The sequence below is a fragment of the Pongo pygmaeus genome, chromosome 5 (assembly GCF_028885625.2).
Source record: "Pongo pygmaeus isolate AG05252 chromosome 5, NHGRI_mPonPyg2-v2.0_pri, whole genome shotgun sequence".
Taxonomy (NCBI): domain Eukaryota; kingdom Metazoa; phylum Chordata; class Mammalia; order Primates; family Hominidae; genus Pongo; species Pongo pygmaeus.
The window spans coordinates 134832763-134851043 of record NC_072378.2 but is presented as its reverse complement, the minus strand read 5'-3'; the positions used below and the strand labels follow the sequence as shown (position 1 = coordinate 134851043).

The 18281-nt window shown below is 38.4% G+C and overlaps 1 long non-coding RNA gene across 1 annotated transcript in view; it reads right to left on the bottom strand.

Moving 5' to 3' along the window:
- Nucleotides 1-6252: 6252 nt before the first annotated feature.
- Nucleotides 6253-18281, bottom strand: part of LOC129037982 (uncharacterized) — a 28522-nt gene continuing 16493 nt past the window's right edge. Inside the window, exon 2 of the long non-coding RNA XR_008503034.1 lies at nt 6253-7474. This is a non-coding gene — a long non-coding RNA (uncharacterized LOC129037982). The remainder of the gene's footprint in view (nt 7475-18281) is intronic.

Sequence of the window (18281 nt, the reverse complement as noted above, 5' to 3'; positions counted from 1 at the left end):
TAAAAATGAGCTATATGGTAGCAGAAGAATATAGGCACACAGAAAGATGCAAAGGCAGACACAATACTCAAGAAGTTGGCAAGGGAACAACCAGTCATTAGAACTGTGTGGAATCCTGAATCACTTTTCAGAACATAAATTGAGTTCTAGTCTCCATGGGAAGCTATGGTTTTGTGATTTCTTGTTGTGAGCCTTTTTCTGGACTCTGGTTTAGATTGCAAGCTTTAGAAGAGGAAACCTAGTAAAAAAATTCTTTGTTACTTTATTGCCACAGGTGTTATTCCACAGGCCATAACACTGTGGCTTCATCTCTTGAGGTAGCATGAGTAAGTCTCTTTCCAGCAAACAAAAAGGCCACATAAACGATGATCTAAAATAGCTTATCTGTATATCTGTATGTTTTTTTCTATATAAGATGTTAGGTTACATAAAAGTTTAGGAAGTGGGACTTAATAGGTTTGTCTTGGAACTTTTCTAGCTTAAGGTCCAATAATAAGAAAAGTAGAAAATAAGTATTCCTACATTTTTAAGGAGATATGCTAGACAAATCTATGTAAGAAATTACATAGATTTCAGTTCAATTAATATCTGTTACATGAATGAATTAATGTAATACCTGAAAAGAAAAAAATTTCAAATGTTTGCAGAAATATCTGAGAAGGAATTTCCAGAGTTTGTAGTATTTCAATTTTTTTTTTTTAGTTATTTTCTCTGCTTCCTAATTTTTAATTTTTATTTCCCCTTAGTAAAAAGTAGCCATTCCCAAAATGTGGTCTGCAGACCCTTAAAAGTCCCCAGGATCCTTTCAGAAGGTCTGAGAGGTGAAAAGTATTTTCATATAGTACACGTTCCTTTTTTCATTGTTCAACATTTTCACTGAGGTTGGTAAAAAGGCAATGGTGGGTGCCTTGCCCTGACTCAAAACAGTGGCACCTAACTATACTAGTCATTGCACCACCTATTCATATTTGAAAAAAAAAAAAAAGGCTAGCTTCACTGAAGAATGTCCTAGATGAAGCAATAAAAATTTTATTACATCTCGATCTTTAAAATAATGTTCTTGTGGTATAATGAGTAGTACTGTATTTGTCCATTCTCTCATTACTATAAAGAAATACCTGAGACTGGGAAACTTTTAAAGAAAAGAGGTTTAATAAGTTTAATTGGCTCATGGTTCTGCAGGCTGTATGGGAAGCATGATGCTGGCATCTGCTCTGCATGGGAGGCCTCAGGAAATTTACAATCATGGCAGAAGGCAAGGCAAAGGTGGGGCAGGTGTGTCGCATGGCCAGAGCAGGAGCGAGAGAGCAAGGGGGGAGGTGCTACGTACTTTTAAATAAACAGACCTCACAAGATCTATTGTGAGGACAGTACCAGGGGGATGGTGCTAAACCATTCATGAGAAACCTCCCCCATGATCCAATCACCAGGCACCAGGCACCACCTCTAACACTAGGGATTACATTTCAGTATGAGATTTGGGCAGGGACACACATCCAAACTATGTCAAGTACACAGAAAGCGCCTCTGCTGCCTACTGAAGTACGGTGGTTGTCTCAAGGAAAAGCACTTATGCAACTGAGTGGTGGGCTGAACCAGCCACTTTTTTCATGAAATACTATTTTTATTTGAAAGAACAACTGACAGAAAACTGTAGTTCTTCAAACATTGGTATTGACAGACTTTTTTTAAAAATGAACAAAGTGGGTCTGTCATTTCAAAAAAAGATTTGGCAGTATTTGTTGGGAATAATGAAATCTAAGCTTTCAAGTGAAAATTAGAATTTGGAAAACTTGTAGCTGCCATAACGAACTTGACAGCTTTGAAAACTTCAACACTTTTTTGTTGTTGTTCTGGTGAGATGGGTGATGATATTAACAGATGTGATTTTTGATATTGCATAGTGACATAGATCAACATTTACAAGATCTGCATATCTCATGGAACCAAATTTTCCAGATGACCAATACTTAATATTACGAAAGTCATGAGTCAAATGTCTGTCTCAAGCACCAAATAGATCAATGAATTTTTTTAGACCAGTGAATTTTGATGTAACAGAGTATGAAATTTTTATTGATATAGTTTCAGATATCATGTTGTAACAAACCTGTAAGAAGATATCACTTGCTGAGTTTTAGTATAGTATCAAAGAAGAACATCCATAATTAATTATTTGAAAATGCTGTTAAAATGCTGTTTTCTTTTCCAACTATACATTTGTGTGAAACAAGATTTTCTCCATATACTTAAACCAAAGCAAAATAACACAACAAATTGAGCGCAGAAAGAGAAATTAAAATCTAGCTGTCTTCTTTTAAGCCAGGTATAAAAGAGATCTGCAAAAATGTAAAATAAAAGCATATTTCTATTTTTGCTTTGGAAAATATAATTACTTTTCAGAAAATGTGTTATTTATGTTGACATGTAATAAGTTTTATTATTATTTTAAATGCATTAAAATATTTTTAAACTTTTCAGTTTTAATTTATATTGTGGTAAATAGCAATAGACCTAATCCATGTAAGCGAAAACTCTTTGAGTTTCTCAACAATTCTTTTTTTTTTTTTTTTGAGATGGAGTATTGCTCTTGTTGCCCAGGCTGGAGTGCAATGGTGCAAGCTCCGCTCACTGCAACCTCCGCCTCCCGGATTCAAATGATTCTCCTGCCTCAGCCTCCCAAGTAGCTGGGACTACAGGCACGTGCCACCATGCCTGGCTAATTTTTTTGTGTTTTTAGTAGAGACAGGGTTTTGCCATGTTGGCCAGGCTAGTCTCGAATGCCTGACCTCAGGTGATCCATCCACCTTGGCGTCCCAAAGTGCTGGGATTGCAGGCGTGAGCCACCGCATCCGGATAACAATTCTTAAAAGTATAAAGGTGGCCTAAGACCAAAGCATATGAGTTACTGCTTTTATCCCTTTAACCTACCTTAAAAAGGTAGGTAAACAAAGAAAGATTATACGCATATTAACACACAAGAGAAAAAAAATACAGATACCAAAGGGAATTCTTGTTATAGAATCGAGAAGCAAAGTTCCAAATAACATGTTTGAAAAATATTTTACTAGCATACTGATTTCATTTTAGCTAGGAATCCACCATAGCATATGAATGCAGAGTCAGCTATTAGATTATATTTAAACTAAGACAATAATTGCATAATTGATAAGAAACATGCAAAACAACTCATCTAATTTGAATCAAATGAGAGACTATTCATATTTTGAAAATGTATTTATTATTTAATGCCACCAGATTTAGTTATAAAAAGACTTGAAACTAAACAAAGATCTTATTTGCATGCTCATATTCCTATACAATATTCAGATAACAAAAGCAAAGTTAAATTTTTAGAAGTTGTACAAGAAAGGGCTCACAATTTATTCAATACATTTGATAGTATAAGAAAGACTATATTTTGGTGAAGGTGGTAACAAGTTTCAGTCAAATTCTGCCCATTATAATTAATTTCAACATGATTGTTTCAATTATTCTGCTTCTGGAATTTGTTCTGTCAATACCTGAAATAGGCTGTTAGTTTTGACTTAAAATAGCTCCAGTCAAGATTTTTGTATATTCATTTTAGTCAATATCTGATCTATAGCTCTTGGGTTTTTTTTTTGGTGCAACATTGACTAATGTTTTTCGCCAAGTAAGAAACAGGTATTTTTTACAGAATATAGATTCTCTCAGACCTGTTGTGCTGACCTGCTGTTTTTATAATTATACTTCTTATACAAGTAGAAAATTAAAATAAATGTACAAACTACCTACCTAAAACAAATTCAGTAAAATTCAAGTTAACTAGCATAGTTGAATGTGATCATGTAGCTTTGCAGAAATTAAGTCACTGCTAGTAGCAAGCACAGGGCTCCCACGACTGCAGTGCAGCTCCTTTGGGTGAGTACGTGGATACCACTACTGAACTGTCTGATGACTGTATCCACCCACGACTTTTTGTTTTAACCAAATTGCAGCAAAATCTTCCTATCTACACGATACTGTGATATTGTTCTTCACTGATGTACCTATTAGTATTACTATGGTATTTTTATGTTTCCCTCCTCACCCTCAAGGTGATAGTATTAGGAGTTGGGGCCTTAGGGAGGTAATTAGGCTCTGCTCTCATGAATGGTGTTAGTGCCCTTATAAAAGAGCCCCCAGAGAGACCGCTTGATTCTTCCATCACTTGAGGACATCAAATCTGCCTTGATTTTGGACTTCCCAGCCTCCGGAACTGTGGGAAATAAAATTCTGTTCTTTATAAGCACCCAGTTGATGGCATTTTGTTTTAGTGACCCAAACAGACTAGACAAGTATCCAAAGCTCTAGAATTCCGTGGGTACTGCAGATGCCTGTGATCAGGCCCATTTTGCAGCAATAGTTGTCTAGATCATCTAGATAATCCCAAATTTGATCATATCAATTATTTTTATTGTCTTTAGAAATGAAAACACAAAACAAAAATTTTGTAGAGAACTTGCGTGACTTTAAGTGTTGTCCTCGGAGTCCAGTTTAAGAAACAATGGTTCTGATTAGGAAGACTGAGAGCTGCAGGAAAGATCCTGCCTTCAGGTGAGGGTCTCAGAGGTGATTTTATTCCTGAAGTTGAGTATTTGCAAGCTTTTCAAAGCTTTCAGAGCTATCATAATCAAAGGGACACAAGATGGGGAAGCCATTTTTTGCAAAAAGATCCTTTATGTTAGGAAAATAAAATTTCATGTGTTAATCTCCACTTCCTGAGAAAGGGCTGTACATGTCTTTCCATCAAACATAGCAAGTTTTCATGTCAAGAACACTTTTATTTGCAAACCTCATAGTAAATTAGTAGAGCAAATTCTGGCAACATCTGCCTCATTCTTAAAATCTAAAGCAGGAATTAGCAAGCTATACCACCTGTGAGTCAAATCAGCCGACTGCCTGCTTTTTTATAGATGTGAGCCAAGAATATTTTCAACATTTTTAAAGTATTGTTTAAAAAGAAAAAAGGAAAAAGCCCATATGAAACAGAGGACTTACGTGGTTTGCAAATTATAAAATAGTTACTATCTGGCTCTTTATAGAAAAAGTTTGCTGACCTCTGCTCTAAAGAATTGCCTCTTTTTAGAAAGCAATATTAGTTTTATCTTGAGAAAAAGGTAGATAATATTCACATTCTATCTGTCCTCTTTCTTCTTCACCCTGTTTTATTCTTTGTTTACCTTTTCTAGCTATCAAAGGCTTTTATCATGCTACTAGATTTGTTGTCTAAGTTCTATCATTCAGTCCTTTATTTTAAAAACAGGTGAGAAGGTAATTTATATTAATCCTCTTTAAAAAAAAGACACTAATATGAAATAGTCTGCTTTTTGACTTGTTTTTCTGTGTGTCAGTAATTTTTTTAAAAAAGAAAATGTGACCTATTTACCTTGAATGCCTACATTAAAGTAAAGCTATTTCTTAATGTCTTTGATTTGCATTCTTATTTATTTATTTATTTATTTATTTATTTATTTATTTTACTTTATTGTTTGGAGACAGGGTCTCACTCTGTCTCTCAGGCTTGAGTACAGAGGCACAACCAGGGCTCACTGCAGGCTCTGTCTCCCAGGCTCACATGATCCTCCCACCTCAGCCTCCTTGAGTAGCTGGGACCATGAGCATGTGCCATCATACCTGACTAATTTTTTATTTTTTGTAGAGACAGAGTCTCCCTCTCAGGCTGGTCTTGAACTCCCAAGCTCAAGTGATCCTCCTGCTTCAGCCTCCCAAAGCACTGGGATTACAGATGTGGGCCACCACACCCAGCCTTTTTCTTTAGTAATAATAATAATAAAGTAGGTCACTAATGTGGGAATAACTTGAAAAATGTGGGGATAACTTGAAGAATGTTTAACCTGAGTTCAGAGCATCCCAGATGGAATATATAATTGTTAAACTCAGGAAAGGACAACTGAACATTAACCTCATTTTCTAAATCTCTTTTCCCAGGAATTAAAGCATGAATAATATTTGTTTGGTAAGATCTAAATGGCTTAGTAATCTCTAAGCCTGCAGAGAAATTCACTTTCAGAATTGCAAAATGGTTTATAAGGTTCATTAATAGTCAATTTTAAGTATGATTAAGTGCTTAGACTATTGTTAAGTACCCAAGAATTACTTGTTGTTGATTAACTATTATGATCTCCTTTACCTGACTCAGAGAATGCATTTAAATAGCCAAAGAAATGTGATAATTACTCATTAAGGAAACAAAATGTGGTGGGTATCTGGATTCCTTTCAATCTTCAGTGGTTTATTTAAGAAAGAACATTGGAAACTAATTCCACAGGGAAAATGCTGTTGCTGAAGAAGGCGTTGGGACACAGATTGCTGACAACAGGATTTGGTTTTGAGAACTGAATTTGAAAGACCAAAATGAGTTATGTTTTCTTCCCTGAAGGCAGATGGGTACTTGTTAAGAACTTCCTTCAGTAAGAAAGTTAGGATCCCTGCCACGTTCTCCACCTCTTCACAGTTTCCTCCCTTCTGGAGCTCTCCACGGGAAGCAGGCATGAGTCACCAGAAGAGGGAGGCTCTTGGTGGGGCACTCTTGGTGGTCCGAGGACTCAATCAAGGTGCTAGAGGGTGAGCCCATCTTAACCAGAGATGGCAGAACTTGACCCAAGAAGGCCTTGTGGTCATCGGGGCTGTACGCAGCACACCCCTGGCACATTCTGTGCCTCTCTTCTTTTGGCTCTAATTGTTGCCAACAAACAGCGACATCAGGACTTTGAGGAAGGTTGTGTCCTCCAGGCCTTTGTTAAAACTTTGTAAAGATGTAGATGGCATTGCCTTCTCGGGCACCAGCAGAATCCTACTCATACCCTACTAATCCTTGTTTGCAAATGCAAGGCGTGATCAGTCAGGCCCCCCCGTGGCATGATGCTGCAGGCTGCCTTTACCAGAGTCAGGGGCCACCGCCAGCTTTGCTCCTATAATGGATTTTTAGATACTGCCCTGACCTCCCACTCTGAGCTCCATTCTTTCCCTGATTCCTTAGGCAGCTTGGACTTGAGCCTGACTTGTCCAGTTCCTAGCCTTTTATTCTTCCAAGGGTGCACCAGGGCAGCTGGGATCTCTGGATCTTAAAGCACCTCCTCTTCCACATCCCCCCAACACCCCATATGCAGGACCACACCTCCACCTTTGCCCCTGCTGGACTTTGACTTCTGGGCACACCCGGAGCAGCCAGACAGCTTGCAGTCTGAGCTTTGGTCTGCATTTTAGAATTCAACGTTGTCGCCTCTTCAGGCTTAATGTTTCTACATTTGCTGCTTTAATTTCCCCTCCAGCTCTGAGCTCTAGCTCTGCCTTGGCTTGCCTATTACCTTGGCCACATGGCCAAGCTGGCAGGTTCCCCGAAGCCAGTCTATTCATGCCCATTCCTCAAGTTTGCTGTAGCTGTTTGTGTGCTCCAGCTTCCAAGAAGTCTCCAGACATAGGACAAAGGCTGAAACGAAAGAGTAACAGGAAGTAAGTTATCTTAGCAAGTTCCCCTGTGAATGCTGGTGAGGGGTTGCTGAAACGAACTTCTCAGATCAACACTGACAAGGATTCTCAAGGGAAGGCTTGGTGATAGAGTGAAATAGATATTTAATTTAGATATAGAGATATAGAGGGAAAGCCTAAATTAAAACATCAACTCTTTCACTAGCTCTTTTCATAGATGAGAAAATGGGAGACCAAAAATATTAACTGCCTTGGCCACTATCACTCTGATTAAAATAGAGCAACGTTGGAACCAGTGTCTTGCTTGCTGGATGGGTACAGTGTTGTCTACCCTCCTTATTCATTCAACAAGTATTCATTGAGTGTCTACTTCAGGCCATGCCACTACAATTTAACAGTTCTTGGCTGTATAATAAATAGGTGCTAGAAAACATATGAAGTAAATATAATAAAAGGTAGCCGTTGTAAGGGACATTAATCTGGTTAAAAAAATAAATATATTTAGAATTTTAAAATAATTCAATGTTATTTATGCTGGTGTGATGCTAGAAGTATATGTAATAAGTTTTTATGGAAATTCATAAATAAGAGCTACCAAATTGTGCTGTGATTCTCAGGAAGGTTTCTTATGTTGGATGGTACAGAAATCAACTGGAAGGCAAGATAAAATTTAGATACGTTGAAAAGAGAGGGAAGCATTTTTCAGTAGGAGAAATGGAAGTTTTGTGTTGAGGATTTAAAAGAGCAGATTGTGTAGTTAATGTGGGAACAAATTATAGAAAGCTTTGAGAAAAAGCCAACCAAAAATGTTCATGGGGGGTCGGGCGTGGTGGCTGACACCAGTAATCCCAGTACTTTGGGAGGCCCAGGCAGGTGGGTCACTTGAGGTCAGGAGTTTGAGACCAGCCTGGCCAACATGGTGAAACCGTGTCTCTACTAAAAATACAAAATTAGCCGGGCATGGTGGTGCATGCATGTAATCCCAGCTACTCAGGAGGCTGAGGCAGGAGAATTGCTTGAACCTAGGAGGCGGAGGTTGCAGTGAGCCAAGATCCTGCCACTGAACTCCAGCCTGGGTGACAGAGCAAAACCTTGTCTTCAAAACAAAACAAAACAAAAAAAAAGCAAAAGTGTTCACATGGCACTGGAGGGCCACTGAAGTATTAGCAGGGGAGTGCCATGAGGAAGCTAGGCTTTAGGAAGACTGCTCCAGCAATGCTAGATTGGGGTGAGGGTGGGGGCAAGGAGGAAGAAGGTGAACGCCTAGAATTGGTACAATAAGTTATGTAATATCAGGCTATTAAAATAATCTTCAATTAAAGGATATTCTTAAAGAGAATCAAATATGTCTTGTTCAAGTACTTATAATAATGTGATCTTATGATTAAAACACAACTGTCATCTTCGGTCCTGATAAATGTGCTATAGCAAAGAATTTAGATTGTATATTCCTACCATGAGTCTTACATGGAAATGGATGAAGGTAATGCTTAAAAATAATTTGTTCTCAGATTAAGCAAACCACCTCCCCTCCCCAACAAAATGGTTTTGAAGTCTATAATTTCTGTTAACATCTCTTTCATAGTACAAAAATAAACAAAGCTAGTTCATGCTCACATAACTAAAAATTATCCATGAATGACCATGTGTTAATCAACCAGAAGTTTAAAGATACAAATAACATCAAAAATCATAAAAAAATTAAAAAACAAAATTCACCCCCAATCCCATTACTCAAACACCAACTGTTGTTTTTCCTCTTCCCATGTTCTTTTCACTAGGTTTTGTTCATATGTTGCTGTGTCACTTTTTATGATGGTGAAATTGTGTTTACTCATAACAATAGAGGTAGTGAAATTGACGATCTTTGTCCCTAACATAAGAATAGTTACCCTACTTTTTTTTTTTTTTTTCTGAGACAGAGTGTCATGCTGTCACCCAGGATGGAGTGCAGTGGCACAATCTCGGCTCACTGCATCCTCCACCTGCCAGGCTCAAGTGATCCTGCCACCTCAGCCTCCTGAGTAGCTGGGTTTACAGGTGCATACCCCCTCGCCTGACTAATTTTTGTATTTTTTGTAGAGATGGGGTCTCACCATGTTGCCCAAACTGGTCTCAAACTCCTGGGCTCAATTGATCCCCTGTCCTCTACCTCCCAAAGTGCTGGGATTACAGGCGTCAGCCACTGCCCCCGGCAAACCCTACTATTCTCAAATGAGATTTGCACCTTGGCAGATGGCAGTATGAAGCAGAGTTTTCACTGCCTTCAGGCTCTTCAAAGTAAAGACCATACTATGGCATCTTCTTGAGGAAGCTTGATTAAATCCAGCAAAGTGCCCTGCAGTTAACTGTCTTCTGCTCCAACTGGCTGAGTAAATAACAAAGGGTGACAGCTGCAGTACTTTCTTTGTGCATGTGCTTGTGTGTCTGTGTTTTTGTTGACAAGTTAGACACTAATCTCTCTAGTGAGTTGAACATTAAGCAGGTTGTATGTCTTCTGGGAAAATATCTGCATAAGGATTTTAAAGAAATTAAGCCCTGGCTATTTATTTGTAATATGTTTGTGATATTTAGTCATTCTTGTTGAAAAGGAATGTTTTAACATTTACTCCATTAATATTTGAGTACTGTTATATTCAGTCTAGTTATATAGATTGTGCGTACAGATTCACTTATCACTTAATGAGTTGTCCCCAGTGAACAAGATTTGCCTGCCTAGAGGCAACGGTCTGGGATGCACTGAATTTATTCAGAGGATTTTGGTTTGTTTGCTTTAAGAACACTTGTTAGCAAAACCTAAAACTTGAAAATTATCCAAATCCACTGCCAGAATATAGCTACAACAGCTCCAATCTGGTGATAAAAGTAGAAAAAGTTTTGATTCCCAATGACCTTGATTTATATAAATTTGCATGTACATAATGATCTTTGCTTGTGAGTTGTAGAAGCAAACATGAAATTAGGTGATACTACTTTTGGGAGTTGAATGCATGCTATGAAAATAAAACCAAATTCAAATAAAGCCAAAATGTTAAAATGTTTGATATTTCATCACAGCAGAGGTCTAATACCACTGTATCTGTCATAAAGTTTATCCCACTGCAAAAAATAAATGAATAACATTTGTAATATTTAAAAAAAACTAAAATATATTTTCATTGTTCAGGTTTTTATTCCATGAACTGATGTTACATGTGATATCTATTCCACAAGACCCAAACCAAAAATTATCTGTGCAGGAAGATGTTGTTACAGTTAATGGTCTCCACTAAGGATTAAAATACTCACTGTTTCAAAGTTTTATGGAGAGATCAACATTTTACATAAAAACATTTTTCACCATAAATTTTTCTTGTGCCTTGCTTTTTAAAAAAAATTAAATACCCTCTGACTCTGAAAAATGTTTCTTTAAAAAAAATAATTAATGAGAATAATAAAATAAATTTATATTGGGAAACTTTTCACAAAGGCTGTCTCAGTATTTTCTCATAAGATCTTGCTTGGCAGCAATTAATGTCATTCACTGATGGGTCAGGACACTGAGGCCTGAATGAATTAAAAGTCTTTTTGATTCTGATACCAAGTCAATAAAAAACCCATGATTTAGTTTCCCAGGACATTGTTCTTTTTATTAGCTTTGTAGAACAAGTATTGATTGTAATAAAACAACAATTGAAAGTCCCCAAACAAGGTTCCTTAAAAATGGTTTTATTGCTTCTGCCAAAGTATTGTGTCATAGTCAAATGTGTAGCTGTGTGCTCAATGTGCTTACCCTGCATTGGTACACCGGCAGCTTTGCTTAGCACAGTTCTAAAGCCTTCTCTTTCTATTTTTCCTTATATATATATATATATATATATATATATATATATATATATATATATATATATATATTTATTTATTTATTTGTTGAGATGGAGTCTCACTCTGTCACCCAGGCTGGAGTGCAGTGGCACGATCTCGGCTCACTGAAACCTCTGCCTCCCCGGTTCAAGCAACTCTCCTGCCTCAGCCTCCCGAGTAGCTGGGACTACAGGCATGTACTGCTACGCCCGGCTAATTTTTTGTATTTTAGTAGAGACAGGATTTCACTGTGTTGCCCAGGCTGGTCGCGAACTCCTGAGCTCAGGCAATCCGCCCTCCTTGGCCTCCCAAAGTGCTGGGATTACAGGCGTAAGCCACCGCGCCCAGCCTCTTCTTTATTTTTTTGAAACAAGGTCTCACTCTGCCGCCCAATCTGGAGTGCAGTGGTGTGATCTCGGTACCCTCTCTTAGAAGTGGGAACAGGTGCCCTCTCTCTTCTCCTATGTCCACTCTCCCCTCTTCCAGTGTCCTCCTCCTCACCCAGATACTGCCACATCTAATGAGTTTACAATTATTTTAAAATTTCTTTCCATGAGATGATATCTGCATACCAGCTGGGGATAGAATGTAATCCGTCCTGCAGAAGTTAAACCATGTGTCATGTGAAGAGCAGGAGATGGTAAGTCAGGGACATTTGATGGAAAACCTCTCGGAAATGTCAACCTCAGTATTCGTGATGTTTGTGATGTTCAGAGTTCGTGATGTTTGTGCTAGAGCCAGTCATTGGAGTCAGTTCAAGTTTGGAGAAAATTTTCTTCCAAATTAACAACAAAGAAGGAAGAAAGAGAGAGGAAGAAAGGAAGGAAGAAAGGAAGGTGGAAGGAAGGAAAGAAGAAGAAAAGGAGGAAGAAAAATAAAGGAAAGAAAAAAGAAAAGAAAAAAGGGCAAGGCTTTTTGTACATGCATGCATTCCTGCTCTTAGAAGAAAAAAAGTTTAACTAAGTTACTTCATTTAGCCAATGAAGATAATTTTTCTTTTTTCTTTTTTTTTTGAGACGGAGTTTTGCTCTTATTGCCCAGGCTAGAGTGCAGTGGTTCAATCTCAGCTCACTGCAACCTCCGCCTTCCAGTTTCAAGCGATTCTTCTGCCTCAGCCTCCCAAGTCGCTGGGATTACAGGTGCCCGCCACCACGCCTAGCTAATTTTTTTATATTTTTAGTAGAGACAGGGTTTCACCAAGTTGGTCAGTCTGGTCTCAAACTGCTGACCTCGTGGTCCACCTGCCTTGGCTTCCCAAAGTGCTGGGATTACAGGTGTGAGCCACGGTGCCCGGCCAATGAAGATAATTTTTCTTAGAGAATCAATAAATTTCATCTAGCCAATGGTGTCATTTCTGCAGATTCATATTAGAGGTTATTAATAGGGGAATAATGATGTGATCAAACAATTAGACAAAAATATAGTATATTCAGGTTGAAGAACAACACAATTGCTCCTGAGAACTCACCTTGAATAGCTGCACCATACGGTTGTAGGAGTGGTTGGGGTCCACACACTTTAGGTTTTGTCTGTGATTAGGAAGGAACATTAGGTAGACCTGATCCCCTAGCATTCTCGTCTCAGTAGGCATCACCACCAGCTTCTCAGGTGCAAGCCTGAAACCCATCTGTACTTTACACTTTCTTCTCTTTACACCAGCAAAGGGAGGAAAGAGAAATCTCTTCCTGACTAATTAGAAGGCAGGTTCACCCTTCTTCACTGTCTTATGTTAGATACTCATTAGGTTCTGACAGTATTATAGCGACAGCAACTTGATTCTTCCTTTCTAATCCTGCTAGGGTGATCATCCCAAAACACAAGCACGTTCAATTCCCTGTGTTTAAGGAGCTTCAACTCCTTGGATGCCCTGCTCTTGCCTCAGAATAAAATTCAAACCCAACCTACGGGGACTTTAATGAGTCAACCCCTATTTAACTCTCTTGTCTCTACTGTTCATTGCTTTGCCACTGGAACTCCATACACTTTTTGGATAAAATGATATGCAGTTCAGGCTGGGCGCGGTAGCTCACGCATGTAATCCCAGCACTTTGGGAGGCCGAGGCCAGCAGATGACCAGGTTAGGAGATCGAGACCATCCTGGCCAATATGGTGAAACCCTGTCTCTAGTAAAATAAAAAAAATTAGCTGGGCATGGTGGTGCACACCTGTAGTTCCAGCTACTCAGCAGGCTGAGGCAGGGGAATCACTTGAACCAGGAAGAAGAAGGTTGCAGTGAGCTGAGATCGTGCCACTGTACTCAAGCCTGGCAACAGAGCAAGACTCCATCTCAAAAAAATAAAATAAAATAAAATAAAAAGTGCAGTTCCAGAAAAGAGCACATTGTCTTGTGATGTCGTGGCTATGCACGGCAGCTCCCTTTGCCGGGTCATCCTCCACTGCTATTTCACCTGTTCACCTAGCTGGCTTGGTGCAGGCCTCATCGCTTTCAAGAAGTCTCGCCTGCCCCAGCCTGTTTTAAGTATCTGTTTTTAGTACCCCCTAGTTTGTTTTAAGGATCTCTCGGAGGCTACACCCATCTTACACTGACCTCTTCACATGCTGCCAACCAGATGTTGTCTATTTTCCTGTCTCCACCCTCAATTTTGAAATCCTTCCCGGCAGGCACCTAACACATTCCTGGCACAGAAGAGGTGCTCAGTACAGAAAATCCTTGCAAAATGATTTACAGAATTAATGAACTAATAACATGGTAACCGAAAGAAAAGAAGGGACAACATGAACCTGAAGTTTGGAGTGGGCAGTAGTGGCAGTGAGAAAGTTGTTTCTCTGTAGTGTTACCTGAATTGGGTCAAATGAAAAAAATCCGGGAGAACTGGGTTCTAATCAAACTTTAACACTAATTAACTGTCTGCCTCTGTGCAAGTTATGTAACCTCTCTCCACCTGAGCTGACTTTTCTATAAATAACATGAACTCCATAGGTTTTCTGTGAGGGTAAATAAAATATTGTATATACAGTGTCTATAATATTTTTCTAGAACATATTAAGAATATAACAAGAGTTTAGTAATTAAGAGTCTAATAAATATTAACTTCAGCCCCTTAAAGTTTAATATTATCTAAACCTGATGAAATCAACCAATTCAAAGCAACAAAATCAAAGAGCTTTAGACTAGTAATTTCAAATAGAGAGTTACTAATTAAGAAAACAAAAACCTTCTGGCACAGAAGATGAGGAGTACGAAAAAAGAAGGCTGGGCACTGTGGCTCATGCCTGTAATCCCAGCCCTTTGGAAGGCTGAGGCAGGCAGATCACTTGAGGTCAGGAGTCCTAGACTAGCCTGGCCAACACAGTGAAATCCTGTCTCTACTAAAAATATAAAAATTAGCTGGGCATGGTGGTGGATGCCTGTAATCCCACCCACTTGGGAGGCTGAGGCAGGATAATCACTTGAACCCGGGAGGAGGAGGTTGCAGTAGCCAAGATTGTGTCATTGCATTCCTGCCTTGGTGACAGAGTAAGACCCTGTCTCAAAAAAAAAAAAAAAAAAAAAAAGGCAGCATTAGTCTCCAAAATGGGCTGGACGTGGTGGCTCATGCCTGTAATCCCAGCAGGCTGAGGATTGGAGGCTGAGGCAGTAAGATTACTTGAGCCCGGGAGTTCGAGACTAGACTGGGTACCACAGCAAGACCCTCGTCTCTGGAAAAAAAAAGAAAAAGAAAAAAAAGTTCCAAACTGGAGGGGAAAATCAAATTCACATTAGCAATAATGTCTCCACCATTCTCTATGTCTTTTTTCTTCTTTTCTTCCTGTAATACTTCACTTTATAATATTTCCTAGAGAAAGATTTATACACATATCTTAAGTGTACAGTTTGATGAGTTTTGACAAATGTATATACCAATGTAACCAACAGCCTCGTCATGACAGAATATTTCAATGGCTTCAAAAAAGTTTCCTTGCACCCTTTTCCAGTGAGTTCCTTCATAGACAACAACTGTTCTGATTTATATAACAATATATTAACAGTGCCTTTTCTTGAACTTCATATACAGTAAATGAAATCATGTGTTCACCTTCATACAGCATTAGTCTGTGAGATTCATCCATATGTATGTATGAGTAGTTATTCATTTTTTTGTGGCTGGGTAGTATTCTTTTTTTCCTTTTTTGTTTAAAAAAATTCTGGGGGTACATAGTAGATGTATATATTTATGGGGTACATGAGGTGTTTTCATACAGGCACGCAATATTCTTCTGTATGAATGTCGCTGTTTGTCCCTTCTCCTGTTAATGGACATCTGGGCTTTTTTCCCCAGCTTAGGATTATAAATACTCTTGTGCGAGTCTTCTTGTAGATCTATATTTTTGTTTCTCTTGGTAAAGACATAGGAGTAGAATTGCTAAGTCCTGACATGTTTAGTTTTATTAAAAACTAACAGTTCTCCAAGGTGACTGTATCATTATATACTTCCACCAGCAATGAATGAGAGGTGTAGTTCCCTCCTAAATGTTTGCCGATATTTGGGGTTGTCAGCTTTCCAAAAAAGACTGTAACATTTTGCATTTCCACTAAACTGTATGAGTTACTCCACATTCCTCACCAGCGCTTTTTAACCTTAGTCTTTTTAACTAAGCAGTCTTTTTAACCTTAGTCATTCTAGTGAATGTGTAGTAGGATCTTGCTGTGGTTTTAATTTGCATTTCCCTGTTGACTAGAGATGTTGAGTACGTTTTCATATGCTTATTTGCCATCCGTATGTCTCCTTGTGTGAAGAGTTTGTTCAAATCTTTTTGCCAAATTTTTCATTGTGCTTGCCTTCTTACTATGGAATTGTAAGTTTTTTTATAGATCCTGGACACAAGCCCTTTGACAGACATATGCTTTGCAAATATTTTCTCTCCATCTACAACTTGCCTTTTTACATTCTTCATTGTATCTTTCTAAAAGTATAGGCTTTTAATTTTGCAAAAGTCCATTTTGTCAATGTTGTCTTACGATCAGTGCTTTTCATGTCCTACTTAAGAAAATTCTGATTAACTGAATGTCACGAAGACTTTCTCCTATGTTTTCATCTATAAGTTTTATTGTCTTAGCTTTTTTATTTAGGTTTATGATTCATTTTGAGTTAATTTTTGCTTACAGTATGAGGTAAGGGTCAAGGTTAATTTTTTTATTAATCCATAGAGATGTATAATTATTTCAGCACTTGTAAAAGACTATCCTTCCCACACTGAATTACTTGGCACCTTTATTGCAAACTAATCAAACATATAAGTGTGGGTCTATTTCCAGATTTTCTATTCTGTTCTATTCATCTATTTGTCTATCTTTATACCAATAACACACTGTATTGAATAATGTAGTTTTATCATAACTTCTGAAATCACGTATTGTGATAATGTGAAATATATATTTGGTTTCAGATCTATTTCCTCCTAAAATTTTTAGAATCTCCAAAGCGATGTCCTTTTTTGTACACTAATGAGTTGACTGATGGCTGACAGCCCCTATGTAGCTTCAAGATAGAGACTGGTCACAGGAAAGACCAAGAAATCATTATAGGATTGGGATGGTTACAAGAAAGACCAAGAAATCATTATAGGATTGGGACTTTCAGCCTACCCCACAACCTCTGGGGAAAAGAAAGGGGCTGAAAGTTAAGTTGATCACCAATGGCTTAGTTTAATCAATCATGCCTATGTAATAAAACCTCTGTAAAAGCCCAAAAAGGCAATGTTCAGAGAGCTTCTGGATAGCTGAACACGTGGAGGTTCCTGGGAGGGCGTGGAAGCTCCATGCTCCCTCCTCCATACTTCATATGCATCTCTTCATCTATATTGTTTGTAATGTCCTTTGTAATAAACTGATAAACATAAATATTTCCCTGAGTTCTTTGAGTCACACTAGAAAATTAACTGAATCCAAGGGGTGGGGGATGGGAACTCCAACTTCTACTTGGTGGGTCAAAAGCACAGGTAAAACACCTGGGGCGTGTGATTGGCATTGAAAATGGGACTCAGTCTTGAGGGACCTAATTCTCAATCTGTGTGATCTGATGCTACCTTCAGGTAAGTAGTATTAGAACTGAATTGAATTAGAGGACACCCAGCTGGTGTACGCTGCAGAAGTGACTGCTTGCTTGTTGGTGGGAAGAAATCACATATTTGGCCACAGAAGTCTTCCGTGTTGACTGTTATGGTGGGTGAGCAGCAGAGAAACAGTTCACGTTTTTCCACTTGGAGATATATATCCTCTAACTTTGATTTTTTTTTTTTTTTTTTGAGATAATCTCGCTCTGTCCCCCAGACTAGAGTGCAGTGGCACAGTCTCAGCTCACTGCAACCTCTGCCTTCCAGGCTCAAGCAATTCTTCTGCCTCTGCCACCTGAGTAGCTGGGATTACAGGTGTGTGCCACCACACCTGGTTAATTTTTGTATTTTTAATAGAGACAGTGTTTCAGCATGTTGGCCAAGCTGGTCTCAAACTCCTGACCTCAAATGATCCACCTACCTTGGCCTCTCAAAGTGTGGGGATTACAGGCGTAAGCCACCATGCCCGGCTATGTCCTCCAACTTTGTTCTTCATTTAAAAAATTATTATTGCTATTCTTTGCCTTTGGTTCTCCTTGTAAATTTCATAAGCAGCTTATTAATTTTTTCAAACAAGGCTATTAGGATTTTTATTGTTATAACATTGAATCTATAAATCAATTTAGGAAGAATTGCTGTCTTAACAATGTTGAATCTTCTAATCCACAAACATGTATGTCTATATTTATGTCTGCTTTTGCTTTTCTCAGCAAGATTTTGTGGTTTTTAGTGTAAAGTTCTTACCATCTTTTGATAAATTCATGTCTTAGTGAATTTATCATGTCTTTAGGCTCTTATCACAAAATTCCACAAACTGAGTAGCTTGTAAACCACAGAAATTTATTTCTCAGAGTCCTGGAGGCTGGGAAGTTCAAGATCAAGGTGCCAGAAGTGTCTAGTTCCTTGTAAAC